Source organism: Lactuca virosa, chromosome 1, assembly GCF_052849685.1.
Source record: "Lactuca virosa cultivar CGN04683 chromosome 1, Lactuca_virosa_CGN04683_v6, whole genome shotgun sequence".
NCBI lineage: Eukaryota > Viridiplantae > Streptophyta > Magnoliopsida > Asterales > Asteraceae > Lactuca > Lactuca virosa.
The window spans coordinates 256,814,629-256,835,640 of record NC_136426.1 but is presented as its reverse complement, the minus strand read 5'-3'; the positions used below and the strand labels follow the sequence as shown (position 1 = coordinate 256,835,640).

Genomic DNA, 21,012 nt, shown 5'->3' with positions numbered 1-21,012 from the left:
TCTCTTTGATGCAAGGCTATTCCTAACTGTGTTTCACATAACATTCTAGCATCCTTTTCTAACACTAGATCTTTTTCTAACAAAGCTAATTTGAGTCTCTTGTCTTGTAGTCGTCCTCTCACATGAAACATCGCTTGGGACGCTATATTCTTCTCATCTAGGGCTTTGTTATAGTCTGAAAGGACGGCAACACAAGTGTCATTTAGGTTGTCTATGAATGGTTGACAATCATGCATGCTATAATTATAAGTTTGGATCATGAGTTTTACCTGCTCAACAATGCTCAGAGTTCCATCTTTTTCCATGTAGCAGTAGTTCTTTTCCATCTTGGTTGATCCATCCTCATCCACACTTGCCATCATGCAGATTTTGCCTTTACCCTTGATGTTGTTGATATCTTCATCCTCATCTCCGGATGACCACACTTGATGGTCTCTTTTAACTTGGGCTACGTATGCCCTTGCTTTCTCTTTTTCTTCCATTTCTTGAGTCATTCTAAGGTAGAAGGCTCTGTCTTTCACTATATTGGCTTTGCAATCTTTCGCAAAGTGGTTTTCCTTGTTGCGATCATACCAGCACTAATGCACCGGATCCCATCAGAACCCCGCAGTCAAGCGTGCTTGGGCGAGAGTAGTACTAGGATGGGTGACCCTGGGTAGTCCTCGTCTTGCACCTCCTTTTTTACTGCCCGATGTTCTACTTTTAGCATGCGCGTACGAGTTTTGTCGTTATTTCTATGCTTGCGTGGTCTCCGGATCATGGTTGTAGGGTTTCCTATTTTTCGATCAGAGCCCGTCGGTCACGTTGGTCCCACGCCTCGCGCACGGCAAAGAACGGAGGGTAATCACAATCTGCGTCTTGTAAGACATAAAAACAATAAGCATGAGAAATATTTCGGGTGCGATCATACCGACACTAATGCACCGGATCCCATTAGAACTCCACAATCAAGCGTTTTAGGGCGAGAGCAGTACTAGGATGGGTGACCCCCTGGTAAGTCCTCGTATTGCACCCCCTTTTTTACTGCTCGATGTTCTACTTTTATCATGCACGTACGAGTTTTGTCGTTATTTATATGCTTACATGGTCTCCGGTTCATGGTTGTAGGGTTTCCTCTTTTTCGATCGGAGCCGGTCAGTTACGTGGGTTCCACGCGTCGCATACGGAAAAGAACGGAGGGTAATCACTATCTGCCTCTTGTAAGACATAAAAACAACAATCATGAGAAGTATTTCGGGTGCGATCATACCAGCACTAATGCACCGGATCCCATCAGAACTCTGCAGTAGCGTGCTTGGCCGAGAGTAGTACTAGGATGGGTGACCCCCTGGAAGTCCTCGTGTTGCACCCCCTTTTTAACTACCCGATGTTCTACTTTTAGCATGCACGTACGATTTTTCTTGTTATTTCTATGCTTGCGGGGTCTCCGGTTCATGATTGTAGGGTTTCCTATTTTCGATCGGAGTCGGTCGGTCAGGTGGGTCCCACGCCTCGCGCACGGAAAAGAATGGAGGGTAATCACGATCTGCCTCTTGTAAGACATAAAAACAACAAGCATGAGAAGTATTTCGGGTGCGATCATACCAGCACTTATGCACCGGATCCCATCAGAACTCCGCAGTTAAGCATGCCTGGGCGAGAGTAGTACTAGGATGGGTGACCCCCTGGGAAGTCCTCGTGTTGCACCCCCTTTTTTACTGCCCGTTGTTCTACTTTTAGCATGCACGTACGAGTTTTGTCCTTATTTCGATGCTTGCGTGGTCTCCGGTTCATGGTTGTAGGGTTTCCTCTTTTTCGATCAGAGCCGGTCGGTCACGCTGGTCCCACGCCTCGCGCACGGCAAAGAACGGAGGGTAATCACGATCTGCGTCTTGTAAGGCATAAAAACAATAAGCATGAGAAATATTTCGGGTGCGATCATACCGACACTAAAGCATCGGATCCCATCAGAACTCCACAGTTAAGCGTGCTTGGGCGAGAGTAGTACTAGGATGGGTGACCCCCTGGGAAGTCCTTATGTTGCACCTCCTTCTTTACTGCCCGATGTTCTACTTCTAGCATGCACATACGAGTATTTTCTTTATTTCTATGCTTGCGTGGTCTCCGGTTCATGGTTGTAGGGTTTTCTATTTTTCAATCGGAGTCGGTCGGTCACGTGGGTCCCACTCCTCGTGCACGGCAAAGAACGGGGGGTAATCACGATATGCGTCTCTTAAGACATAAAAACAATAAGCATGAGAAGTATTTCGGGTGCGATCATACCAGCACTAATGCACCGGATCCCAACAGAACTCCGCAGTCAAGTATGCTTGGGAGAGAGTAGTACTAGGATGGGTGACCCCCTGAGAAGTCCTCGTGTTGCACCCCCTTTTTTACTACCCGATGTTCTAGTTTTAGCATGCATGTACGAGTTTTGTCGTTATTTCTATAGTTGCGTGGTCTCCGGTTCATGGTTGTAGGGTTTCCTATTTTTCGATCGGAGTCGGTCGGTCAAGTTGGTCCCACGCCTCGCGCATGGCAAAGAACGGAGGGTAATCGCGATCTATGTCTTGTAAGACATAAAAACAATAAGCAAGAGAAGTATTTCGGGTGCGATCATACCAGCACTAATGCACCGGATCCCATCAGAACCCCGCAGTCAAGCGTGCTTGGGCGAGAGTAGTACTAGGATGGGTGACCCCTGGGTAGTCCTCGTGTTGCACCTCCTTTTTTACTGCCGGATGTGCTACTTTTAGCATGCACGTACGAGTTTTGTCGTTATTTCTATGCTTACATGGTCTCCGGTTCACGGTTGTAGGGTTTTCTATTTTTCGATCGGAGTCGGTCGGTCACGTGGGTTCCACGCGTCGCGCACGGAAAAGAACGGAGGGTAATCACGATCTGCCTCTTGTAAGACATAAAAACAACAAGCATGAGAAGTATTATGGGTGCGATCATACCAGCACTAATGCACCGGATCCCATCAGAACTTCGCAGTCAAGCGTGCTTGGGCGAGAGTAGTACTAGGATGGGTGACCCCCTGGGAAGTCCTCGTGTTGCACCCCCTTTTTTACTACCCGATGTTCTATTTTTAGCATGCACATACGAGTTTTGTCGTTATTTCGATGCTTGCGTGGTCTCCGGTTCATGGTTGTAGGGTTTCCTATTTTTCGATCGGAGCCGGTCGGTCACGCTGTTCCCACACCTCGCGCACGGCAAAGAACGGAGGTTAATCACGATCTGCGTCTTCTAAGACATAAAAACAATAAGCATGAGAAATATTTCGGGTGCGATTATACGGACACTAAAGCATCGGATCCCATCAGAACTGCACAGTTAAGCGTGCTTGGGCGAGAGTAGTACTAGGATGGGTGACCCCCTGGGAAGTCCTTATGTTGCACCCCCTTTTTTACTGCCCGATGTTCTACTTTTAGCATGCACATACGAGTATTTTCTTTATTTCTATGCTTGCGTGGTCTCCGGTTCATGGTTGTAGGGTTTTCTATTTTTCAATCGGAGTCGGTCGGTCACGTGGGTCCCACTCCTCGTGCACGGCAAAGAACGGAGGGTAATCACGATATGCGTCTCTTAAGACATAAAAACAATAAGCATGAGAAGTATTTCGGGTGCGATCATACCAGCATTAATGCACCGGATCCCATCAGAACTCCGCAGTCAAGTGTGCTTGGGAGAGAGTAGTACTAGGATGGGTGACCCCCTGAGAAGTCCTCGTGTTATACCCCCTTTTTTACTACCCGATGTTCTAGTTTTAGCATGCATGTACGAGTTTTGTCGTTATTTCTATAGTTGCGTGGTCTCCGGTTCATGGTTGTAGGGTTTCCTATTTTTCGATCGGAGTCGGTCGGTCAAGTTGGTCCCACGCCTCGCGCACGGCAAAGAACGGAGGGTAATCACGATCTACGTCTTGTAAGACATAAAAACAATAAGCAAGAGAAGTATTTCGGGTGCGATCATACCAGCACTAATGCACCGGATCCCATCAGAACCACGTAGTCAAGCGTGCTTGGGCGAGAGTAGTACTAGGATGGGTGACCCTGGGTAGTCCTCGTGTTGCACCTCCTTTTTTATTGCCCGATGGTCTACTTTTAGCATGCACGTACGAGTTTTGTCGTTATTTCTATGTTTGCGTGGTCTCCAGTTCATGGTTGTAGGGTTTCCTATTTTTCGATCGGAGCCCGTCGGTCACGTTGGTCCCACGCCTCGCGCACGGCAAAGAAGGGAGGGTAATTACAATCTGCGTCTTGTAAGACATAAAAACAATAAGCATGAGAAATATTTCGGGTGCGATCATACCGACACTAATGCACCGGATCCCATCAGAACTCCACACTTAAGCGTTTTAGGGCGAGAGCAGTACTAGGATGGGTGACCCCCTGGTAAGTCCTCGTGTTGCACCCCCTTTTTTACTGCCCGATGGTCTACTTGTATCATGCACGTATGAGTTTTGTCGTTATTTCTATGCTTACGTGGTCTCCGGTTCATGGTTGTAGGGTTTCCTATTTTTCGATCGGAGCCGGTCGGTTACGTGGGTTCCACGCGTCGCGTACGGAAAAGAACGGAGGGTAATCACTATCTGCCTCTTGTAAGACATAAAAACAACAAGCATGAGAAGTATTTCGGGTGCGATCGTACCAGCACTAATGCACCGGATCCCATCAGAACTCCGCAGTTAAGCGTGCTTGGGCGAGAGTAGTACTAGGATGGGTGACCCCCTGGAAGTCCTCGTGTTGCACCCCCTTTTTTACTGCCCGATGTTCTACTTTTAGCATGCACGTACAAGTTTTCTCGTTATTTATATGCTTGCGGGGTCTCCGGTTCATGGTTGTAGGGTTTCCTATTTTTCGATCGGAGTCGGTCGGTCACGTGGGTCCCACGCCTCGCGCACGGAAAAGAACGGAGGGTAATCATGATCTGCCTCTTGTAAGACATAAAAACAACAAGCATGAGAAGTATTTTGGGTGCGATCATACCAGCACTAATGCATCGGATCCCATCAGAACTCCGCAGTTAGGATGGGTGACCCCCTGCGAAGTCCTCGTGTTGCACCCCCTTTTTTACTGCCCGATGTTCTACTTTTAGCATGCACGTACGAGTTTTGTCGTTATTTCTATGCTTGCGCGGTCTCCGGTTCATGGTTGTAGGGTTTCCTATTTTTCGATCGGAGCCGGTCAGTCAGGCTGGTCCCACGCCTCGCGCACGGCAAAGAACGGAGGGTAATCACGATCTGCGTCTTGTAAGGCAGAAAAACAATAAGCATGAGAAATATTTCGGGTGTGATCATACCGACACTAAAGCATCGGATCCCATCAAAACTCCACAGTTAAGCGTGCTTGGGCAAGAGTAGTACTAGGATGGGTGACCCCCTGGGAAGTCCTTATGTTGCACCCCCTTTTTTACTGCCCGATGTTCTACTTTTCGCATGCACATACGAGTATTTTCTTTATTTCTATGCTTGTGTGGTCTCTGGTTCATGGTTGTAGGGTTTTTTATTTTTCAATCGGAGTCGGTCGGTCACGTGGGTCCCACTCCTCGTGCACGACAAAGATCGGAGGGTAGTCACGATATGCGTCTCTTAAGACATAAAAACAATAAGCATGAGAAGTATTTCGGGTGCGATCATACCAGCACTAATGCACCGGATCCCATCAGAACTCCGCAGTCAAGTGTGCTTGGGAGAGAGTAGTACTAGGATGGGTGACCCCCTGAGAAGTCCTCGTGTTGCACCCCCTTTTTTACCACCCGATGTTCTAGTTTTAGCATGCACGTACGAGTTTTGCCGTTATTTCTATGGTTGCGTGGTCTCCGGTTCATGGTTGTAGGGTTTCCTATTTTTCGATCGGAGTCGGTCGGTCAAGTTGGTCCCACGTCTCGCGCACGGCAAAGAACGGAGGGTAATCACGATCTGCGTCTTGTAAGACATAAAAACAATAAGCATGAGAAGTATTTCGGGTGCGATCATACCAGCACTAATGCACCGGATCCCATCAGAACTCCGCAGTCAAGCGTGCTTGGGCGAGAGTAGTACTAGGATGGGTTACCCCTGGGTAGTCCTCGTGTTGCACCTCCTTTTTTACTGCGCGATGTTCTACTTTTAGCATGCACGTACGAGTTTTGTCGTTATTTCTATGCTTGCGTGGTCTCCTGGTCATGGTTGTAGGGTTTCCTATTTTTCGATCGGAGCCCGTCGGTCACGTTGGTCCCACGCCTCGCGCACGGCAAAGAACGGAGGGTAATCACAATCTGCGTCTTGTAAGACATAAAAACAATAAGCATGAGAAATATTTCGGGTGCGATCATACCGACACTAATGCACCGGATCCCATCAGAACTCCACACTTAAGCGTTTTAGGGCGAGAGCAGTACTAGGATGGGTGACCCCCTGGTAAGTCCTCGTGTTGCACCCCCTTTTTTACTGCCCGATGTTCTACTTTTATCATGCACGTACGAGTTTTTTCGTTATTTATATGCTTACATGGTCTCCGGTTCATGGTTGTAGGGTTTAATCTTTTTCGATCGGAGCCGGTCGGTTACGTGGGTTCCACGCGTCGCATACGGAAAAGAACGGAGGGTAATCACTATCTGCCTCTTGTAAGATATAAAAACAACAATCATGAGAAGTATTTCGGGTGCGATCATACCAGCACTAATGCACCGGATCCCATCAGAACTCCGCAGTTAAGCGTGCTTAGGCGAGAGTAGTACTAGGATGGGTGACCCCCTGGAAGTCCTCGTGTTGCACCCCCTTTTTTACTTCCCAATGTTCAACTTTTAGCATGCACGTACGAGTTTTCTCGTTATTTCAATGCTTGCGGGGTCTCCGGTTCATGGTTGTAGGGTTTCCTATTTTTCGATCGGAGTTGCTCGGTCACGTGGGTCCCACGCCTCGCGCACGGAAAAGACCGGAGGGTAATCACGATCTGCCTCTTGTAAGACATAAAAACAACAAGCATGAGAAGTATTTTGGGTGAGATCATACCAGCACTAATGCACCGGATCCCATCAGAATTCCGCAGTTAAGCGTGCTTGGGCGAGAGTAGTACTAGGATGGGTGACCCCCTGGGAAGTCCTCGTGTTGCACCCCCTTATTTACTGCCCGATGTTCTATTTTTAGCATGCAGGTACGAGTTTTGTCGTTATTTCTATGCTTGTGTGGTCTCCGGTTCATGGTTGTAGGGTTTCCTATTTTTCGATCGGAGCCGGTCGGTCACGCTAGTCCCACGCCTCGCACACGGCAAAGAACGGAGGGTAATCACGATCTGCGTCTTGTAAGGCATAAAACCAATAAGCATGAGAAATATTTCCGGTGCGATCATACCGACACTAAAGCATCGGATCCCATCAGAACTCCACAGTTAAGCGTGCTTGGGCGAGAGTATTACTAGGATGGGTGACCCCCTGGGAAGTCCTTATGTTGCACCTCCTTCTTTACTGCCTGATGTTCTACTTTTAGCATGCACATACGAGTATTTTCTTTCTTTCTATGCTTGTGTGGTCTCCGGTTCATGGTTGTAGGGTTTTCTATTTTTCAATCGGAGTCGGTCGGTCACGTGGGTCCCACTCCTCGTGCACGGCAAAGAACGGAGGGTAATCACGATATGCGTCTCTTAAGACATAAAAACAATAAGCATGAGAAGTATTTCGGGTGCGATCATACCAGCACTAATGCACCGGATCCCATCAGAACTCCGCAGTCAAGTGTGCTCGGGAGAGAGTAGTACTAGGATGGGTGACCCCCTGAGAAGTCCTCGTGTTGCACCCCCTTTTTTACTACCCAATGTTCTAGTTTTAGCATGCACGTACGAGTTTTGTCGTTGTTTCTATGGTTGCGTTGTCTCCGGTTCGTGCTTGTAGGGTTTCCTCTTTTTCGATCGGAGTCGGTCGGTCAAGTTGGTCCCACGCCTCGCGCACGGCAAAGAACGGAGGGTAATCACGATCTGCGTCTTGTAAGACATAAAAACAATAAGCATGAGAAGTATTTGGGTGCGATCATACCAGCACTAATGCACCGGATCCCATCAGAACTCCGCAGTCAAGCGTGCTTGGGCGAGAGTAGTACTAGGATGGGTGACCCCTGGGTAGTCCTCGTGTTGCACCTCCTTTTTTTACTGCACGATGTTCTACTTTTAGCATGCACGTACGAGTTTTGTCGTCATTTCTATGCTTGCGTGGTCACCGGTTCATGGTTGTAGGGTTTCCTATTTTTCGATCGGAGCCGGTCGGTCACGTTGGTCCCACGCCTCACGCACGGCAAAGAACGGATGGTAATCACAATCTGCGTCTTGTAAGACATAAAAACAATAAGCATGAGAAATATTTCGGGTGCGATAATACCGACACTAATGCACCGGATCCCATCAGAACTCCACAGTTAAGCGTTTTAGGGCGAGAGTAGTACTAGGATGGGTGACCCCCTGGTAAGTCCTCGTGTTGCACCCCCTTTTTAACTGCCCGATGGTCTACTTTTATCATGCACGTACGAATTTTTTCGTTATTTCTATGCTTCAGTGGTCTCCGGTTCATGGTTATAGGGTTTCCTCTTTTTCGATCGGAGCCGGTCGGTTAAGTGGGTTCCACGCGTCGCGTACGGAAAAGAACGGAGGGTAATCACTATCTGCCTCTTGTAAGACATAAAAACAACAAGCATGAGAAGTATTTCGGGTGCGATCGTACCAGCACTAATGCACCGGATCCCATCAGAACTCCGCAGTTAAGCGTGCTTGGGCGAGAGTAGTACTAGGATGGGTGACCCCCTGGAAGTCCTCGTGTTGCACCCCCTTTTTTACTGCCCGATGTTCTACTTTTAGCATGCACGTACGAGTTTTCTCGTTATTTCTATGCTTGCGGGGTCTCCAGTTCATGGTTGTAGGGTTTCCTATTTTTCGATCGGAGTCGGTCGGTCACGTGGGTCCCACGCCTCGCGCACAGAAAAGAACGGAGGGTAATCACGATCTGCCTCTTGTAAGACATAAAAACAACAAGCATGAGAAGTATTTCGGGTGCGGTCAAGTTGGTCCCACGCCTCGCGCACGACAAAGAACGGAGGGTAATCACGATCTGCGTCTTGTAAGACATAAAAACAATAAGCATGAGAAGTATTTCGGGTGCGATCATACCAGCACTAATGCACCGGATCCCATCAGAACTCCGCAGTCAAGCATGCTTGGGCGAGAGTAGTACTAGGATGGGTTACCCCTGGGTAGTCCTCGTGTTGCACCTCCTTTTTTACTGCCCGATGTTCTACTTTTAGCATGCACGTACGAGTTTTGTCGTTATTTATATGCTTGCGTGGTCTCCGGTTCATGGTTGTAGGGTTTCCTGTTTTTCGATCGGAGTCGGTCGGTCACGTTGGTCCCACGCCTCGCGCACGGCAAAGAACGGAGGGTAATCACAATCTGCGTCTTGTAAGACATAAAAACAATAAGCATGAGAAATATTTCGGGTGCGATCATACCGACACTAATGCACCGGATCCCATCAGAACTCCACAGTTAAGCGTTTTAGGGCGAGAGTAGTACTAGGATGGGTGACCCCCTGGTAAGTCCTCGTGTTGCACCCCCTTTTTTACTGCCCGATGTTCTACTTTTATCATGCATGTACGAGTTTTGTCGTTATTTCTATGCTTACGTGGTCTCCGGTTCATGGTTGTAGGGTTTCCTATTTTTCGATCGGAGCCGGTTGGTTACGTGGGTTCCACGCGTCGCGTACGGAAAAGAACGGAGGGTAATCACTATCTGCCTCTTGTAAGACATAAAAACAACAAGCATGAGAAGTACTTCGGGTGCGATCATACCAGCACTAATGCACCGGAGCCCAACAGAACTCCGCAGTTAAGCGTGCTTGGGCGAGAGTAGTACTAGGATGGGTGACCCCCTGGGAAGTCCTCGTGTTGCACCCCCTTTTTTACTTCTCGATGTTCTACTTTTAGCATGCACGTACGAGTTTTGTCGTTATTTCTATGCTTGCGTGGTCTCCGGTTCATGGTTGTAGGGTTTCCTATTTTTCGATCAGAGCCGGTCGGTCACGCTGATCCCACGCCTCGCGCACGGTAAAGAACGGAGGGTAATCACGATCTACGTCTTGTAAGGCATAAAACAATAAGCATGAGAAATATTTCGGTTGCGATCATACCGACACTAAAGCATCAGATCCCATCAGAACTCCATAGTTAAGCGTGCTTGGGCGAGAGTAGTACTAGGATGGGTGACCCCCTGGGAAGTCCTTATGTTGCACCCCCTTTTTTACTGCCCGATGTTCTACTTTTAGCATACACATACAAGTATTTTCTTTATTTCTATGCTTGTGTGGTCTCCGGTTCATGGTTGTAGGGTTTTCTATTTTTCAATCGGAGTCGGTCGGTCACGTGGGTCCCAATCCTCGTGCACGGCAAAGAACGGAGGGTAGTCACGATATGCATCTCTTAAGACATAAAAACAATAAGCATGAGAAGTATTTCGGGTGCGATCATACCAGCACTAATGCACCGGATCCCATCAGAACTCCGCAGTCAAGTATGCTTGGGAGAGAGTAGTACTAGGATGGGTGATCCCCTGAGAAGTCCTCGTGTTGCACCCCGTTTTTTACTACCCGATGTTCTAGTTTTAGTATGCACGTACGAGTTTTGTCGTTATTTCTATGGTTGTGTGGTCTCCGGTTCATGGTTGTAGGGTTTCCTATTTTTCGATCGGAGTCGGTCGGCCAAGTTGGTCCCACGCCTCGCGCACGGCAAAGAACGGAGGGTAATCACGATCTGCGTCTTGTAAGACATAAAAACAATAAGCATGAGAAGTATTTCGGGTGCGATCATACCGGCACTAATGCACCGGATCCCATCAGAACTCCGCAGTCAAGCGTGTTTGGGCGAGAGTAGTACTAGGATGGGTGACCCCTGGGTAGTCCTCGTGTTGCACCTCCTTTTTTACTGCCCGATGTTCTACATTTAGCATGCACGTGCGAGTTTTGTCGTAATTTCTATGCTTGCGTGGTCTCCGGTTCATGGTTGTAGGGTTTCCTATTTTTCGATCGGAGCCGGTCGGTCACGTTGGTCCCACGCCTCACGCACGGAAAAGAACGGAGGGTAATCACAATCTGCGTCTTGTAAGACATAAAAACAATAAGCATGAGAAATATTTCGGGTGCGATCATACCGACACTAATGCACCGGATCCCATCAGAACTCCACAGTTAAGCGTATTAGGGCGACATTAGTACTAGGATGGGTGACCCCCTGGTAAGTCCTCGTGTTGCACCCCCTTTTTCATTGCCCGATGTTCTACTTTTATCATGCACGTACGAGTTTTGTCGTTATTTCTATGCTTACGTGGTCTCCGGTTCATGGTTGTAGGGTTTCCTATTTTTCGATCGGAGCCGGTCGGTTACGTGGGTTCCACGCGTCGCGTACGGAAAATAACGGAGGGTAATCACTATCTGCCTCTTGTAAGACATAAAAACAACAAGCATGAGAAGTATTTTGGGTGCGATCATACCAGCACTAATGCACCGGATCCCATCAGAACTCCGCAGTTACGCGTGCTTGGGCGAGAGTAGTACTAGGATGGGTGACCCCCTGGGAAGTCCTCGTATTGCACCCCCTTTTTTACTGCCCGATGTTCTACTTTTAGCATGCACGTACGAGTTTTGTCATTATTTCTATGCTTGCGTGGTCTCCGGTTCATGGTTGTAGGGTTTCCTATTTTTCGATCGGAGCCGGTCGGTCACGCTGGTCCCACGCCTCGCGCACGGCAAAGAACGGAGGGTAATCACGATCTGCGTCTTGTAAGGCACAAAAACAATAAGCATGAGAAATATTTCAGGTGCGATCATAACAACACTAAAGCATCGGATCCCATCAGAACTCCACAGCTAAGCGTGCTTGGGCGAGAGTAGTACTAGGATGGGTGACCCCCCTGGGAAGTCCTTATGTTGCACCCCCTTTTTTACTGCCCGATGTTCTACTTTTAGCATGCACATACGAGTATTTTCTTTATTTCTATGCTTGCGTGGTCTCCGGTTCATGGTTGTAGGTTTTCTATTGTTCAATCGGAGTCGGTCGGTCACGTGGGTCCCACTCCTCGTGCACGGCAAAGAACGGAGGGTAATCACGATATGCGTCTCTTAAGACATAAAAACAATAAGCATGAGAATTATTTCGGGTGCGATCATAGCAGCACTAATGCACCGGATCCCATCAGAACTCCGCAGTCAAGTGTGCTTGGGAGAGAGTAGTACTAGGATGGGTGACCCCCTGAGAAGTCCTCGTGTTGCACCGGATCACATACAAGTATTTTCTTTATTTCTATGCTTGTGTGGTCTCCGGTTCATGGTTGTAGGGTTTTCTATTTTTCAATCGGAGTCGGTCGGTCACGTGGGTCCCAATCCTCGTGCACGGCAAAGAACGGAGGGTAGTCACGATATGCATCTCTTAAGACATAAAAACAATAAGCATGAGAAGTATTTCGGGTGCGATCATACCAGCACTAATGCACCGGATCCAATCAGAACTCCGCAGTCAAGTATGCTTGGGAGAGAGTAGTACTAGGATGGGTGATCCCCTGAGAAGTCCTCGTGTTGCACCCCCTTTTTTACTACCTGATGTTCTAGTTTTAGTATGCACGTACGAGTTTTGTCGTTATTTCTATGGTTGTGTGGTCTCCGGTTCATGGTTGTAGGGTTTCCTATTTTTCGATCGGAGTCGGTCGGTCAAGTTGGTCCCGCGCCTCACGCACGGCAAACAACGGAGGGTAATCACGATCTGCGTCTTGTAAGACATAAAAACAATAAGCATGAGAAGTATTTCGGGTGTGATCATACCGGCACTAATGCACCGGATCCCATTAGAACTCCGCAGTCAAGCGTGTTTGGGCGAGAGTAGTACTAGGATGGGTGACCCCTGGGTAGTCCTCGTGTTGCACCTCCTTTTTTACTGCCCGATGTTCTACTTTTAGCATGCACGTACGAGTTTTGTCGTAATTTCTATGCTTGCGTGGTCTCCGGTTCATGGTTGTAGGGTTTCCTATTTTTCGATCGGAGCCGGTCGGTCATGTTGGTCCCACGCCTCACGCACGGAAAAGAACGGAGGGTAATCACAATCTGCGTCTTGTAAGACATAAAAACAATAAGCATGAGAAATATTTCGGGTGCGATCATACCGACACTAATGCACCGGATCCCATCAGAACTCCACAGTTAAGCGTATTAGGGCGACATTAGTACTAGGATGGGTGACCCCCTGGTAAGTCCTCGTGTTGCACCCCCTTTTTCATTGCCCGATGTTCTACTTTTATCATGCACGTACGAGTTTTGTCGTTATTTCTATGCTTACGTGGTCTCCGATTCATGGTTGTAGGGTTTCCTATTTTTCGATCGGAGCCGGTCGGTTACGTGGGTTCCACGCGTCGCGTACGGAAAATAACGGAGGGTAATCACTATCTGCCTCTTGTAAGACATAAAAACAACAAGCATGAGAAGTATTTTGGGTGCGATCATACCAGCACTAATGCACCGGACCCCATCAGAACTCCGCAGTTACGCGTGCTTGGGCGTGAGTAGTACTAGGATGGGTGACCCCCTGGGAAGTCCTCGTATTGCACCCCCTTTTTTACTGCCCGATGTTCTACTTTTAGCATGCACGTACGAGTTTTGTCATTATTTCTATGCTTGCGTGGTCTCCGGTTCATGGTTGTAGGGTTTCCTATTTTTCGATCGGAGCCGGTCGGTCACGCTAGTCCCACGCCTCGCGCACGGCAAAGAACGGAGGGTAATCACGATCTGCGTCTTGTAAGGCACAAAAACAATAAGCATGAGAAATATTTCAGGTGCGATCATAACAACACTAAAGCATCGGATCCCATCAGAACTCCACAGCTAAGCGTGCTTGGGCGAGAGTAGTACTAGGATGGGTGACCCCCCTGGGAAGTCCTTATGTTGCACCCCCTTTTTTACTGCCCGATGTTCTACTTTTAGCATGCACATACGAGTATTTTCTTTATTTCTATGCTTGCGTGGTCTCCGGTTCATGGTTGTAGGTTTTCTATTGTTCAATCGGAGTCGGTCGGTCACGTGGGTCCCACTCCTCGTGCACGGCAAAGAACGGAGGGTAATCACGATATGCGTCTCTTAAGACATAAAAACAATAAGCATGAGAAGTATTTCGGGTGCGATCATAGCAGCACTAATGCACCGGATCCCATCAGAACTCCGCAGTTAAGTGTGCTTGGGAGAGAGTAGTACTAGGATGGGTGACCCCTTGAGAAGTCCTCGTGTTGCACCGGATCACATACAAGTATTTTCTTTATTTCTATGCTTGTGTGGTCTCCGGTTCATGGTTGTAGGGTTTTCTATTTTTCAATCGGAGTCGGTCGGTCATGTCGGTCCCAATCCTCGTGCACGGCAAAGAACGGAGGGTAGTCACGATATGCATCTCTTAAGAAGACATAAAAACAATAAGCATGAGAAGTATTTCGGGTGCGATCATACCAGCACTAATGCACCGGATCCAATCAGAACTCCGCAGTCAAGTATGCTTGGGAGAGAGTAGTACTAGGATGGGTGATCCCCTGAGAAGTCCTCGTGTTGCACCCCCTTTTTTACTACCCGATGTTCTAGTTTTAGTATGCACGTACGAGTTTTGTCGTTATTTCTATGGTTGTGTGGTCTCCGGTTCATGGTTGTAGGGTTTCCTATTTTTCGATCGGAGTCGGTCGGTCAAGTTGGTCCCACGCCTCGCGCACGGCAAAGAACGGAGGGTAATCACGATCTGCGTCTTGTAAGACATAAAAACAATAAGCATGAGAAGTATTTCGGGTGTGATCATACCGGCACTAATGCACCGGATCCCATCAGAACTCCGCAGTCAAGCGTGTTTGGGCGAGAGTAGTACTAGGATGGGTGACCCCTGGGTAGTCCTCGTGTTGCACCTCCTTTTTTACTGCCCGATGTTCTACTTTTAGCATGCACGTACGAGTTTTGTCGTAATTTCTATGCTTGCGTGGTCTCCGGTTCATGGTTGTAGGGTTTCCTATTTTTCGATCGGAGCCGGTCGGTCATGTTGGTCCCACGCCTCACGCACGGAAAAGAACGGAGGGTAATCACAATCTGCGTCTTGTAAGACATAAAAACAATAAGCATGAGAAATATTTCGGGTGCGATCATACCGACACTAATGCACCGGATCCCATCAGAACTCCACAGTTAAGCGTATTAGGGCGACATTAGTACTAGGATGGGTGACCCCCTGGTAAGTCCTCGTGTTGCACCCCCTTTTTCATTGCCCGATGTTCTACTTTTATCATGCACGTACGAGTTTTGTCGTTATTTCTATGCTTACGTGGTCTCCGGTTCATGGTTGTAGGGTTTCCTATTTTTCGATCGGAGCCGGTTGGTTACGTGGGTTCCACGCGTCGCGTACGGAAAATAACGGAGGGTAATCACTATCTGCCTCTTGTAAGACATAAAAACAACAAGCATGAGAAGTATTTTGGGTGCGATCATACCAGCACTAATGCACCGGATCCCATCAGAACTCTGCAGTTACGCATGCTTGGGCGAGAGTAGTACTAGGATGGGTGACCCCCTGGGAAGTCCTCGTATGGCACCCCCTTTTTTACTGCCCGATGTTCTACTTTTAGCATGCACGTACGAGTTTTGTCATTATTTCTATGCTTGCGTGGTCTCCGGTTCATGGTTGTAGGGTTTCCTATTTTTCGATCGGAGCCGGTCGGTCACGCTGGTCCCACGCCTCGCGCACGGCAAAGAACGGAGGGTAATCACGATCTGCGTCTTGTAAGGCACAAAAACAATAAGCATGAGAAATATTTCAGGTGCGATCATAACAACACTAAAGCATCGGATCCCATCAGAACTCCACAGCTAAGCGTGCTTGGGCGAGAGTAGTACTAGGATGGGTGACCCCCCTGGGAAGTCCTTATGTTGCACCCCCTTTTTTACTGCCCGATGTTCTACTTTTAGCATGCACATACGAGTATTTTCTTTATTTCTATGCTTGCGTGGTCTCCGGTTCATGGTTGTAGGTTTTCTATTGTTCAATCGGAGTCGGTCGGTCACGTGGGTCCCACTCCTCGTGCACGGCAAAGAACGGAGGGTAATCACGATATGCGTCTCTTAAGACATAAAAACAATAAGCATGAGAAGTATTTCGGGTGCGATCATAGCAGCACTAATGCACCGGATCCCATCAGAACTCCGCAGTCAAGTGTGCTTGGGAGAGAGTAGTACTAGGATGGGTGACCCCCTGAGAAGTCCTCGTGTTGCACCGGATCACATACAAGTATTTTCTTTATTTCTATGCTTGTGTGGTCTCCGGTTCATGGTTGTAGGGTTTTCTATTTTTCAATCGGAGTCGGTCGGTCACATGGGTCCCAATCCTCGTGCACGGCAAAGAACGGAGGGTAGTCACGATATGCATCTCTTAAGACATAAAAACAATAAGCATGAGAAGTATTTCGGGTGCGATCATACCAGCACTAATGCACCGGATCCCATCAGAACTCCGCAGTCAAGTATGCTTGGGAGAGAGTAGTACTAGGATGGGTGATCCCCTGAGAAGTCCTCGTGTTGCACCCCCTTTTTTACTACCCGATGTTCTAGTTTTAGTATGCACGTACGAGTTTTGTCGTTATTTCTATGGTTGTGTGGTCTCCGGTTCATGGTTGTAGGGTTTCCTATTTTTCGATCGGAGTCGGTCGGTCAAGTTGGTCCCACGCCTCGCGCACGGCAAAGAACGGAGGGTAATCACGATCTGCGTCTTGTAAGACATAAAAACAATAAGCATGAGAAGTATTTCGGGTGCGATCATACCGGCACTAATGCACCGGATCCCATCAGAACTCCGCAGTCAAGCGTGTTTGGGCGAGAGTAGTACTAGGATGGGTGACCCCTGGGTAGTCCTCGTGTTGCACCTCCTTTTTTACTGCCCGATGTTCTACTTTTAGCATGCACGTACGAGTTTTGTCGTAATTTCTATGCTTGCGTGGTCTCCGGTTCATGGTTGTAGGGTTTCCTATTTTTCGATCGGAGCCGGTCGGTCACGTTGGTCCCACGCCTCACGCACGGAAAAGAACGGAGGGTAATCACAATCTGCGTCTTGTAAGACATAAAAACAATAAGCATGAGAAATATTTCGGGTGCGATCATACCGACACTAATGCACCGGATCCCATCAGAACTCCACAGTTAAGCGTATTAGGGCGACATTAGTACTAGGATGGGTGACCCCCTGGTAAGTCCTCGTGTTGCACCCCCTTTTTCATTGCCCGATGTTCTACTTTTATCATGCACGTACGAGTTTTGTCGTTATTTCTATGCTTACGTGGTCTCCGGTTCATGGTTGTAGGGTTTCCTATTTTTCGATCGGAGCCTGTCGGTTACGTGGGTTCCACGCGTCGCGTACGGAAAATAACGGAGGGTAATCACTATCTGCCTCTTGTAAGACATAAAAACAACAAGCATGAGAAGTATTTTGGGTGCGATCATACCAGCACTAATGCACCGGATCCCATCAGAACTCCGCAGTTACGCGTGCTTGGGCGAGAGTAGTACTAGGATGGGTGACCCCCTGGGAAGTCCTCGTATTGCACCTCCTTTTTTACTGCCCGATGTTCTACTTTTAGCATGCACGTACGAGTTTTGTCATTATTTCTATGCTTGCGTGGTCTCCGGTTCATGGTTGTAGGGTTTCCTATTTTTCGATCGGAGCCGGTCGGTCACGCTGGTCCCACGCCTCGCGCACGGCAAAGAACGGAGGGTAATCACGATCTGCGTCTTGTAAGGCACAAAAACAATAAGCATGAGAAATATTTCAGGTGCGATCATAACAACACTAAAGCATCGGATCCCATCAGAACTCCACAGCTAAGCGTGCTTGGGCGAGAGTAGTACTAGGATGGGTGACCCCCCTGGGAAGTCCTTATGTTGCACCCCCTTTTTTACTGCCCGATGTTCTACTTTTAGCATGCACATACGAGTATTTTCTTTATTTCTATGCTTGCGTGGTCTCCGGTTCATGGTTGTAGGTTTTCTATTGTTCAATCGGAGTCGGTCGGTCACGTGGGTCCCACTCCTCGTGCACGGCAAAGAATGGAGGGTAATCACGATATGCGTCTCTTAAGACATAAAAACAATAAGCATGAGAAGTATTTCGGGTGCGATCATAGCAGCACTAATGCACCGGATCCCATCAGAACTCCGCAGTCAAGTGTGCTTGGGAGAGAGTAGTACTAGGATGGGTGACCCCCTGAGAAGTCCTCGTGTTGCACCGGATCACATACAAGTATTTTCTTTATTTCTATGCTTGTGTGGTCTCCGGTTCATGGTTGTAGGGTTTTCTATTTTTCAATCGGAGTCGGTCGGTCACGTGGGTCCCAATCCTCGTGCACGGCAAAGAACGGAGGGTAGTCACGATATGCATCTCTTAAGACATAAAAACAATAAGCATGAGAAGTATTTCGGGTGCGATCATACCAGCACTAATGCACCGGATCCCATCAGAACTCCGCAGTCAAGTATGCTTGGGAGAGAGTAGTACTAGGATGGGTGATCCCCTGAGAAGTCCTCGTGTTGCACCCCCTTTTTTACTACCCGATGTTCTAGTTTTAGTATGCACGTACGAGTTTTGTCGTTATTTCTATGGTTGTGTAGTCTCCGGTTCATGGTTGTAGGGTTTCCTGTTTTTCGATCGGAGTCGGTCGGTCAAGTTGGTCCCACGCCTCGCGCACGGCAAAGAACGGAGGGTAATCACGATCTGCGTCTTGTAAGACATAAAAACAATAAGCATGAGAAGTATTTCGGGTGTGATCATACCGGCACTAATGCACCGGATCCCATCAGAACTCCGCAGTCAAGCGTGTTTGGGCGAGAGTAGTACTAGGATGGGTGACCCCTGGGTAGTCCTCGTGTTGCACCTCCTTTTTTACTGCCCGATGTTCTACTTTTAGCATGCACGTACGAGTTTTGTCGTAATTTCTATGCTTGCGTGGTCTCCGGTTCATGGTTGTAGGGTTTCCTATTTTTCGATCGGAGCCGGTCGGTCACGTTGGTCCCACGCCTCACGCACGGAAAAGAACGGAGGGTAATCACAATCTGCGTCTTGTAAGACATAAAAACAATAAGCATGAGAAATATTTCGGGTGCGATCATACCGACACTAATGCACCGGATCCCATCAGAACTCCACAGTTAAGCGTATTAGGGCGACATTAGTACTAGGATGGGTGACCCCCTGGTAAGTCCTCGTGTTGCACCCCCTTTTTCATTGCCCGATGTTCTACTTTTATCATGCACGTACGAGTTTTGTCGTTATTTCTATGCTTACGTGGTCTCCGGTTCATGGTTGTAGGGTTTCCTTTTTTTCGATCGGAGCCGGTCGGTTACGTGGGTTCCACGCGTCGCGTACGGAAAATAACGGAGGGTAATCACTATCTACCTCTTGTAAGACATAAAAACAACAAGCATGAGAAGTATTTTGGGTGCGATCATACCAGCACTAATGCACCGGATCCCATCAGAACTCCGCAGTTACGCGTGCTTGGGCGAGAGTAGTACTAGGATGGGTGACCCCCTGGGAAGTCCTCGTATTGCACCTCCTTTTTACTGCCCGATGTTCTACTTTTAGCATGCACGTACGAGTTTTGTCATTATTTCTATGCTTGCGTGGTCTCCGGTTCATGGTTGTAGGGTTTCCTATTTTTCGATCGGAGCCGGTCGGTCACGCTGGTCCCACGCCTCGCGCACGGCAAAGAACGGAGGGTAATCACGATCTGCGTCTTGTAAGGCACAAAAACAATAAGCATGAGAAATATTTCAGGTGCGATCATAACAACACTAAAGCATCGGATCCCATCAGAACTCCACAGCTAAGCGTGCTTGGGCGAGAGTAGTACTAGGATGGGTGACCCCCCTGGGAAGTCCTTATGTTGCACCCCCTTTTTTACTGCCCGATGTTCTACTTTTAGCATGCACATACGAGTATTTTCTTTATTTCTATGCTTGCGTGGTCTCCGGTTCATGGTTGTAGGTTTTCTATTGTTCAATCGGAGTCGGTCGGTCACGTGGGTCCCACTCCTCGTGCACGGCAAAGAACGGAGGGTAATCACGATATGCGTCTCTTAAGACATAAAAACAATAAGCATGAGAAGTATTTCGGGTGCGATCATAGCAGGACTAATGCACCGGATCCCATCAGAACTCCGCAGTCAAGTGTGCTTGGGAGAGAGTAGTACTAGGATGGGTGACCCCCTGAGAAGTCCTCGTGTTGCACCGGATCACATACAAGTATTTTCTTTATTTCTATGCTTGTGTGGTCTCCGGTTCATGGTTGTAGGGTTTTCTATTTTTCAATCGGAGTCGGTCGGTCACATGGGTCCCAATCCTCGTGCACGGCAAAGAACGGAGGGTAGTCACGATATGCATCTCTTAAGACATAAAAACAATAAGCATGAGAAGTATTTCGGGTGCGATCATACCAGCACTAATGCACCGGATCCCATCAGAACTCCGCAGTCAAGTATGCTTGGGAGAGAGTAGTACTAGGATGGGTGATCCCCTGAGAAGTCCTCGTGTTGCACCCCCTTTTTTACTACCCGATGTTCTAGTTTTAGTATGCACGTACGAGTTTTGTCGTTATTTCTATGGTTGTGTGGTCTCCGGTTCATGGTTGTAGGGTTTCCTATTTTTCGATCGGAGTCGGTCGGTCAAGTTGGTCCCACGCCTCGCGCACGGCAAAGAACGGAGGGTAATCACGATCTGCGTCTTGTAAGACATAAAAACAATAAGCATGAGAAGTATTTCGGGTGCGATCATACCGGCACTAATGCACCGGATCCCATCAGAACTCCGCAGTCAAGCGTGTTTGGGCGAGAGTAGTACTAGGATGGGTGACCCCTGGGTAGTCCTCGTGTTGCACCTCCTTTTTTACTGCCCGATGTTCTACTTTTAGCATGCACGTACGAGTTTTGTCGTAATTTCTATGCTTGCGTGGTCTCCGGTTCATGGTTGTAGGGT

The 21,012-nt window shown here is 48.2% G+C and overlaps 52 non-coding genes and 8 pseudogenes across 52 annotated transcripts; all 60 read left to right on the top strand.

Moving 5' to 3' along the window:
- The first annotated feature begins 559 nt into the window (after positions 1-559).
- Positions 560-676, top strand: LOC145151309 (5S ribosomal RNA; annotated as a pseudogene).
- A 220-nt stretch (positions 677-896) lies between these two features.
- On the top strand, positions 897-1,015 carry LOC145151178 (5S ribosomal RNA). The gene has a single exon (XR_013731946.1). It is a non-coding gene; the product is annotated as a 5S ribosomal RNA (ribosomal RNA).
- Positions 1,016-1,235: 220 nt separating this feature from the next.
- LOC145151208 (5S ribosomal RNA) lies at positions 1,236-1,351 on the top strand. Its single transcript, XR_013731976.1, has one exon. It is a non-coding gene; the product is annotated as a 5S ribosomal RNA (ribosomal RNA).
- A 219-nt stretch (positions 1,352-1,570) lies between these two features.
- LOC145144517 (5S ribosomal RNA) lies at positions 1,571-1,689 on the top strand. The gene has a single exon (XR_013725527.1). It is a non-coding gene; the product is annotated as a 5S ribosomal RNA (ribosomal RNA).
- A 220-nt stretch (positions 1,690-1,909) lies between these two features.
- Positions 1,910-2,028, top strand: LOC145150745 (5S ribosomal RNA). Its single transcript, XR_013731552.1, has one exon. It is a non-coding gene; the product is annotated as a 5S ribosomal RNA (ribosomal RNA).
- Positions 2,029-2,248: 220 nt separating this feature from the next.
- Positions 2,249-2,367, top strand: LOC145150607 (5S ribosomal RNA). Its single transcript, XR_013731420.1, has one exon. It is a non-coding gene; the product is annotated as a 5S ribosomal RNA (ribosomal RNA).
- A 220-nt stretch (positions 2,368-2,587) lies between these two features.
- LOC145150642 (5S ribosomal RNA) lies at positions 2,588-2,705 on the top strand. Its single transcript, XR_013731453.1, has one exon. It is a non-coding gene; the product is annotated as a 5S ribosomal RNA (ribosomal RNA).
- Positions 2,706-2,925: 220 nt separating this feature from the next.
- Positions 2,926-3,044, top strand: LOC145144629 (5S ribosomal RNA). The gene has a single exon (XR_013725639.1). It is a non-coding gene; the product is annotated as a 5S ribosomal RNA (ribosomal RNA).
- A 220-nt stretch (positions 3,045-3,264) lies between these two features.
- LOC145151375 (5S ribosomal RNA) lies at positions 3,265-3,383 on the top strand (annotated as a pseudogene).
- Positions 3,384-3,603: 220 nt separating this feature from the next.
- LOC145150812 (5S ribosomal RNA) lies at positions 3,604-3,722 on the top strand. The gene has a single exon (XR_013731625.1). It is a non-coding gene; the product is annotated as a 5S ribosomal RNA (ribosomal RNA).
- Positions 3,723-3,942: 220 nt separating this feature from the next.
- Positions 3,943-4,059, top strand: LOC145151293 (5S ribosomal RNA; annotated as a pseudogene).
- Positions 4,060-4,279: 220 nt separating this feature from the next.
- Positions 4,280-4,398, top strand: LOC145151018 (5S ribosomal RNA). The gene has a single exon (XR_013731816.1). It is a non-coding gene; the product is annotated as a 5S ribosomal RNA (ribosomal RNA).
- Positions 4,399-4,618: 220 nt separating this feature from the next.
- LOC145147514 (5S ribosomal RNA) lies at positions 4,619-4,736 on the top strand. Its single transcript, XR_013728414.1, has one exon. It is a non-coding gene; the product is annotated as a 5S ribosomal RNA (ribosomal RNA).
- Positions 4,737-5,269: 533 nt separating this feature from the next.
- On the top strand, positions 5,270-5,388 carry LOC145151108 (5S ribosomal RNA). Its single transcript, XR_013731899.1, has one exon. It is a non-coding gene; the product is annotated as a 5S ribosomal RNA (ribosomal RNA).
- A 220-nt stretch (positions 5,389-5,608) lies between these two features.
- On the top strand, positions 5,609-5,727 carry LOC145148475 (5S ribosomal RNA). The gene has a single exon (XR_013729358.1). It is a non-coding gene; the product is annotated as a 5S ribosomal RNA (ribosomal RNA).
- A 220-nt stretch (positions 5,728-5,947) lies between these two features.
- On the top strand, positions 5,948-6,065 carry LOC145150142 (5S ribosomal RNA). The gene has a single exon (XR_013730967.1). It is a non-coding gene; the product is annotated as a 5S ribosomal RNA (ribosomal RNA).
- A 220-nt stretch (positions 6,066-6,285) lies between these two features.
- LOC145151017 (5S ribosomal RNA) lies at positions 6,286-6,404 on the top strand. Its single transcript, XR_013731815.1, has one exon. It is a non-coding gene; the product is annotated as a 5S ribosomal RNA (ribosomal RNA).
- Positions 6,405-6,624: 220 nt separating this feature from the next.
- Positions 6,625-6,742, top strand: LOC145148378 (5S ribosomal RNA). Its single transcript, XR_013729265.1, has one exon. It is a non-coding gene; the product is annotated as a 5S ribosomal RNA (ribosomal RNA).
- Positions 6,743-6,962: 220 nt separating this feature from the next.
- LOC145147374 (5S ribosomal RNA) lies at positions 6,963-7,081 on the top strand. The gene has a single exon (XR_013728280.1). It is a non-coding gene; the product is annotated as a 5S ribosomal RNA (ribosomal RNA).
- Positions 7,082-7,301: 220 nt separating this feature from the next.
- On the top strand, positions 7,302-7,420 carry LOC145151234 (5S ribosomal RNA). The gene has a single exon (XR_013731997.1). It is a non-coding gene; the product is annotated as a 5S ribosomal RNA (ribosomal RNA).
- Positions 7,421-7,640: 220 nt separating this feature from the next.
- LOC145148959 (5S ribosomal RNA) lies at positions 7,641-7,759 on the top strand. Its single transcript, XR_013729821.1, has one exon. It is a non-coding gene; the product is annotated as a 5S ribosomal RNA (ribosomal RNA).
- A 219-nt stretch (positions 7,760-7,978) lies between these two features.
- On the top strand, positions 7,979-8,096 carry LOC145149499 (5S ribosomal RNA). Its single transcript, XR_013730365.1, has one exon. It is a non-coding gene; the product is annotated as a 5S ribosomal RNA (ribosomal RNA).
- A 221-nt stretch (positions 8,097-8,317) lies between these two features.
- On the top strand, positions 8,318-8,436 carry LOC145150442 (5S ribosomal RNA). The gene has a single exon (XR_013731268.1). It is a non-coding gene; the product is annotated as a 5S ribosomal RNA (ribosomal RNA).
- A 220-nt stretch (positions 8,437-8,656) lies between these two features.
- LOC145147513 (5S ribosomal RNA) lies at positions 8,657-8,774 on the top strand. Its single transcript, XR_013728413.1, has one exon. It is a non-coding gene; the product is annotated as a 5S ribosomal RNA (ribosomal RNA).
- A 325-nt stretch (positions 8,775-9,099) lies between these two features.
- On the top strand, positions 9,100-9,217 carry LOC145150750 (5S ribosomal RNA). The gene has a single exon (XR_013731558.1). It is a non-coding gene; the product is annotated as a 5S ribosomal RNA (ribosomal RNA).
- A 220-nt stretch (positions 9,218-9,437) lies between these two features.
- Positions 9,438-9,556, top strand: LOC145149873 (5S ribosomal RNA). Its single transcript, XR_013730713.1, has one exon. It is a non-coding gene; the product is annotated as a 5S ribosomal RNA (ribosomal RNA).
- Positions 9,557-9,776: 220 nt separating this feature from the next.
- LOC145146830 (5S ribosomal RNA) lies at positions 9,777-9,895 on the top strand. The gene has a single exon (XR_013727756.1). It is a non-coding gene; the product is annotated as a 5S ribosomal RNA (ribosomal RNA).
- A 219-nt stretch (positions 9,896-10,114) lies between these two features.
- Positions 10,115-10,233, top strand: LOC145151121 (5S ribosomal RNA). Its single transcript, XR_013731912.1, has one exon. It is a non-coding gene; the product is annotated as a 5S ribosomal RNA (ribosomal RNA).
- Positions 10,234-10,453: 220 nt separating this feature from the next.
- On the top strand, positions 10,454-10,572 carry LOC145150533 (5S ribosomal RNA). The gene has a single exon (XR_013731353.1). It is a non-coding gene; the product is annotated as a 5S ribosomal RNA (ribosomal RNA).
- Positions 10,573-10,792: 220 nt separating this feature from the next.
- Positions 10,793-10,910, top strand: LOC145150347 (5S ribosomal RNA). Its single transcript, XR_013731165.1, has one exon. It is a non-coding gene; the product is annotated as a 5S ribosomal RNA (ribosomal RNA).
- Positions 10,911-11,130: 220 nt separating this feature from the next.
- Positions 11,131-11,249, top strand: LOC145151002 (5S ribosomal RNA). Its single transcript, XR_013731801.1, has one exon. It is a non-coding gene; the product is annotated as a 5S ribosomal RNA (ribosomal RNA).
- A 220-nt stretch (positions 11,250-11,469) lies between these two features.
- LOC145142693 (5S ribosomal RNA) lies at positions 11,470-11,588 on the top strand. Its single transcript, XR_013723761.1, has one exon. It is a non-coding gene; the product is annotated as a 5S ribosomal RNA (ribosomal RNA).
- A 220-nt stretch (positions 11,589-11,808) lies between these two features.
- LOC145151386 (5S ribosomal RNA) lies at positions 11,809-11,928 on the top strand (annotated as a pseudogene).
- A 219-nt stretch (positions 11,929-12,147) lies between these two features.
- On the top strand, positions 12,148-12,266 carry LOC145151027 (5S ribosomal RNA). Its single transcript, XR_013731825.1, has one exon. It is a non-coding gene; the product is annotated as a 5S ribosomal RNA (ribosomal RNA).
- Positions 12,267-12,454: 188 nt separating this feature from the next.
- Positions 12,455-12,573, top strand: LOC145151076 (5S ribosomal RNA). The gene has a single exon (XR_013731872.1). It is a non-coding gene; the product is annotated as a 5S ribosomal RNA (ribosomal RNA).
- Positions 12,574-12,793: 220 nt separating this feature from the next.
- On the top strand, positions 12,794-12,911 carry LOC145150728 (5S ribosomal RNA). The gene has a single exon (XR_013731535.1). It is a non-coding gene; the product is annotated as a 5S ribosomal RNA (ribosomal RNA).
- Positions 12,912-13,131: 220 nt separating this feature from the next.
- Positions 13,132-13,250, top strand: LOC145151001 (5S ribosomal RNA). The gene has a single exon (XR_013731800.1). It is a non-coding gene; the product is annotated as a 5S ribosomal RNA (ribosomal RNA).
- A 220-nt stretch (positions 13,251-13,470) lies between these two features.
- Positions 13,471-13,589, top strand: LOC145147624 (5S ribosomal RNA). The gene has a single exon (XR_013728521.1). It is a non-coding gene; the product is annotated as a 5S ribosomal RNA (ribosomal RNA).
- A 220-nt stretch (positions 13,590-13,809) lies between these two features.
- On the top strand, positions 13,810-13,929 carry LOC145151385 (5S ribosomal RNA; annotated as a pseudogene).
- Positions 13,930-14,148: 219 nt separating this feature from the next.
- LOC145150898 (5S ribosomal RNA) lies at positions 14,149-14,267 on the top strand. The gene has a single exon (XR_013731705.1). It is a non-coding gene; the product is annotated as a 5S ribosomal RNA (ribosomal RNA).
- A 191-nt stretch (positions 14,268-14,458) lies between these two features.
- On the top strand, positions 14,459-14,577 carry LOC145151075 (5S ribosomal RNA). The gene has a single exon (XR_013731871.1). It is a non-coding gene; the product is annotated as a 5S ribosomal RNA (ribosomal RNA).
- A 220-nt stretch (positions 14,578-14,797) lies between these two features.
- Positions 14,798-14,915, top strand: LOC145150593 (5S ribosomal RNA). Its single transcript, XR_013731407.1, has one exon. It is a non-coding gene; the product is annotated as a 5S ribosomal RNA (ribosomal RNA).
- Positions 14,916-15,135: 220 nt separating this feature from the next.
- Positions 15,136-15,254, top strand: LOC145150999 (5S ribosomal RNA). The gene has a single exon (XR_013731798.1). It is a non-coding gene; the product is annotated as a 5S ribosomal RNA (ribosomal RNA).
- A 220-nt stretch (positions 15,255-15,474) lies between these two features.
- On the top strand, positions 15,475-15,593 carry LOC145150079 (5S ribosomal RNA). Its single transcript, XR_013730908.1, has one exon. It is a non-coding gene; the product is annotated as a 5S ribosomal RNA (ribosomal RNA).
- Positions 15,594-15,813: 220 nt separating this feature from the next.
- LOC145151384 (5S ribosomal RNA) lies at positions 15,814-15,933 on the top strand (annotated as a pseudogene).
- A 219-nt stretch (positions 15,934-16,152) lies between these two features.
- Positions 16,153-16,271, top strand: LOC145151026 (5S ribosomal RNA). The gene has a single exon (XR_013731824.1). It is a non-coding gene; the product is annotated as a 5S ribosomal RNA (ribosomal RNA).
- Positions 16,272-16,459: 188 nt separating this feature from the next.
- Positions 16,460-16,578, top strand: LOC145150532 (5S ribosomal RNA). The gene has a single exon (XR_013731352.1). It is a non-coding gene; the product is annotated as a 5S ribosomal RNA (ribosomal RNA).
- Positions 16,579-16,798: 220 nt separating this feature from the next.
- Positions 16,799-16,916, top strand: LOC145150346 (5S ribosomal RNA). The gene has a single exon (XR_013731164.1). It is a non-coding gene; the product is annotated as a 5S ribosomal RNA (ribosomal RNA).
- A 220-nt stretch (positions 16,917-17,136) lies between these two features.
- LOC145150998 (5S ribosomal RNA) lies at positions 17,137-17,255 on the top strand. The gene has a single exon (XR_013731797.1). It is a non-coding gene; the product is annotated as a 5S ribosomal RNA (ribosomal RNA).
- Positions 17,256-17,475: 220 nt separating this feature from the next.
- On the top strand, positions 17,476-17,594 carry LOC145145826 (5S ribosomal RNA). Its single transcript, XR_013726781.1, has one exon. It is a non-coding gene; the product is annotated as a 5S ribosomal RNA (ribosomal RNA).
- Positions 17,595-17,814: 220 nt separating this feature from the next.
- Positions 17,815-17,934, top strand: LOC145151382 (5S ribosomal RNA; annotated as a pseudogene).
- Positions 17,935-18,153: 219 nt separating this feature from the next.
- LOC145151025 (5S ribosomal RNA) lies at positions 18,154-18,272 on the top strand. Its single transcript, XR_013731823.1, has one exon. It is a non-coding gene; the product is annotated as a 5S ribosomal RNA (ribosomal RNA).
- A 188-nt stretch (positions 18,273-18,460) lies between these two features.
- LOC145150530 (5S ribosomal RNA) lies at positions 18,461-18,579 on the top strand. Its single transcript, XR_013731350.1, has one exon. It is a non-coding gene; the product is annotated as a 5S ribosomal RNA (ribosomal RNA).
- Positions 18,580-18,799: 220 nt separating this feature from the next.
- LOC145150592 (5S ribosomal RNA) lies at positions 18,800-18,917 on the top strand. Its single transcript, XR_013731406.1, has one exon. It is a non-coding gene; the product is annotated as a 5S ribosomal RNA (ribosomal RNA).
- Positions 18,918-19,137: 220 nt separating this feature from the next.
- Positions 19,138-19,256, top strand: LOC145150997 (5S ribosomal RNA). Its single transcript, XR_013731796.1, has one exon. It is a non-coding gene; the product is annotated as a 5S ribosomal RNA (ribosomal RNA).
- Positions 19,257-19,476: 220 nt separating this feature from the next.
- LOC145145825 (5S ribosomal RNA) lies at positions 19,477-19,595 on the top strand. The gene has a single exon (XR_013726780.1). It is a non-coding gene; the product is annotated as a 5S ribosomal RNA (ribosomal RNA).
- Positions 19,596-19,814: 219 nt separating this feature from the next.
- Positions 19,815-19,934, top strand: LOC145151381 (5S ribosomal RNA; annotated as a pseudogene).
- A 219-nt stretch (positions 19,935-20,153) lies between these two features.
- Positions 20,154-20,272, top strand: LOC145151235 (5S ribosomal RNA). Its single transcript, XR_013731998.1, has one exon. It is a non-coding gene; the product is annotated as a 5S ribosomal RNA (ribosomal RNA).
- Positions 20,273-20,460: 188 nt separating this feature from the next.
- On the top strand, positions 20,461-20,579 carry LOC145150529 (5S ribosomal RNA). The gene has a single exon (XR_013731349.1). It is a non-coding gene; the product is annotated as a 5S ribosomal RNA (ribosomal RNA).
- A 220-nt stretch (positions 20,580-20,799) lies between these two features.
- Positions 20,800-20,917, top strand: LOC145150345 (5S ribosomal RNA). The gene has a single exon (XR_013731163.1). It is a non-coding gene; the product is annotated as a 5S ribosomal RNA (ribosomal RNA).
- Positions 20,918-21,012: the final 95 nt, after the last annotated feature.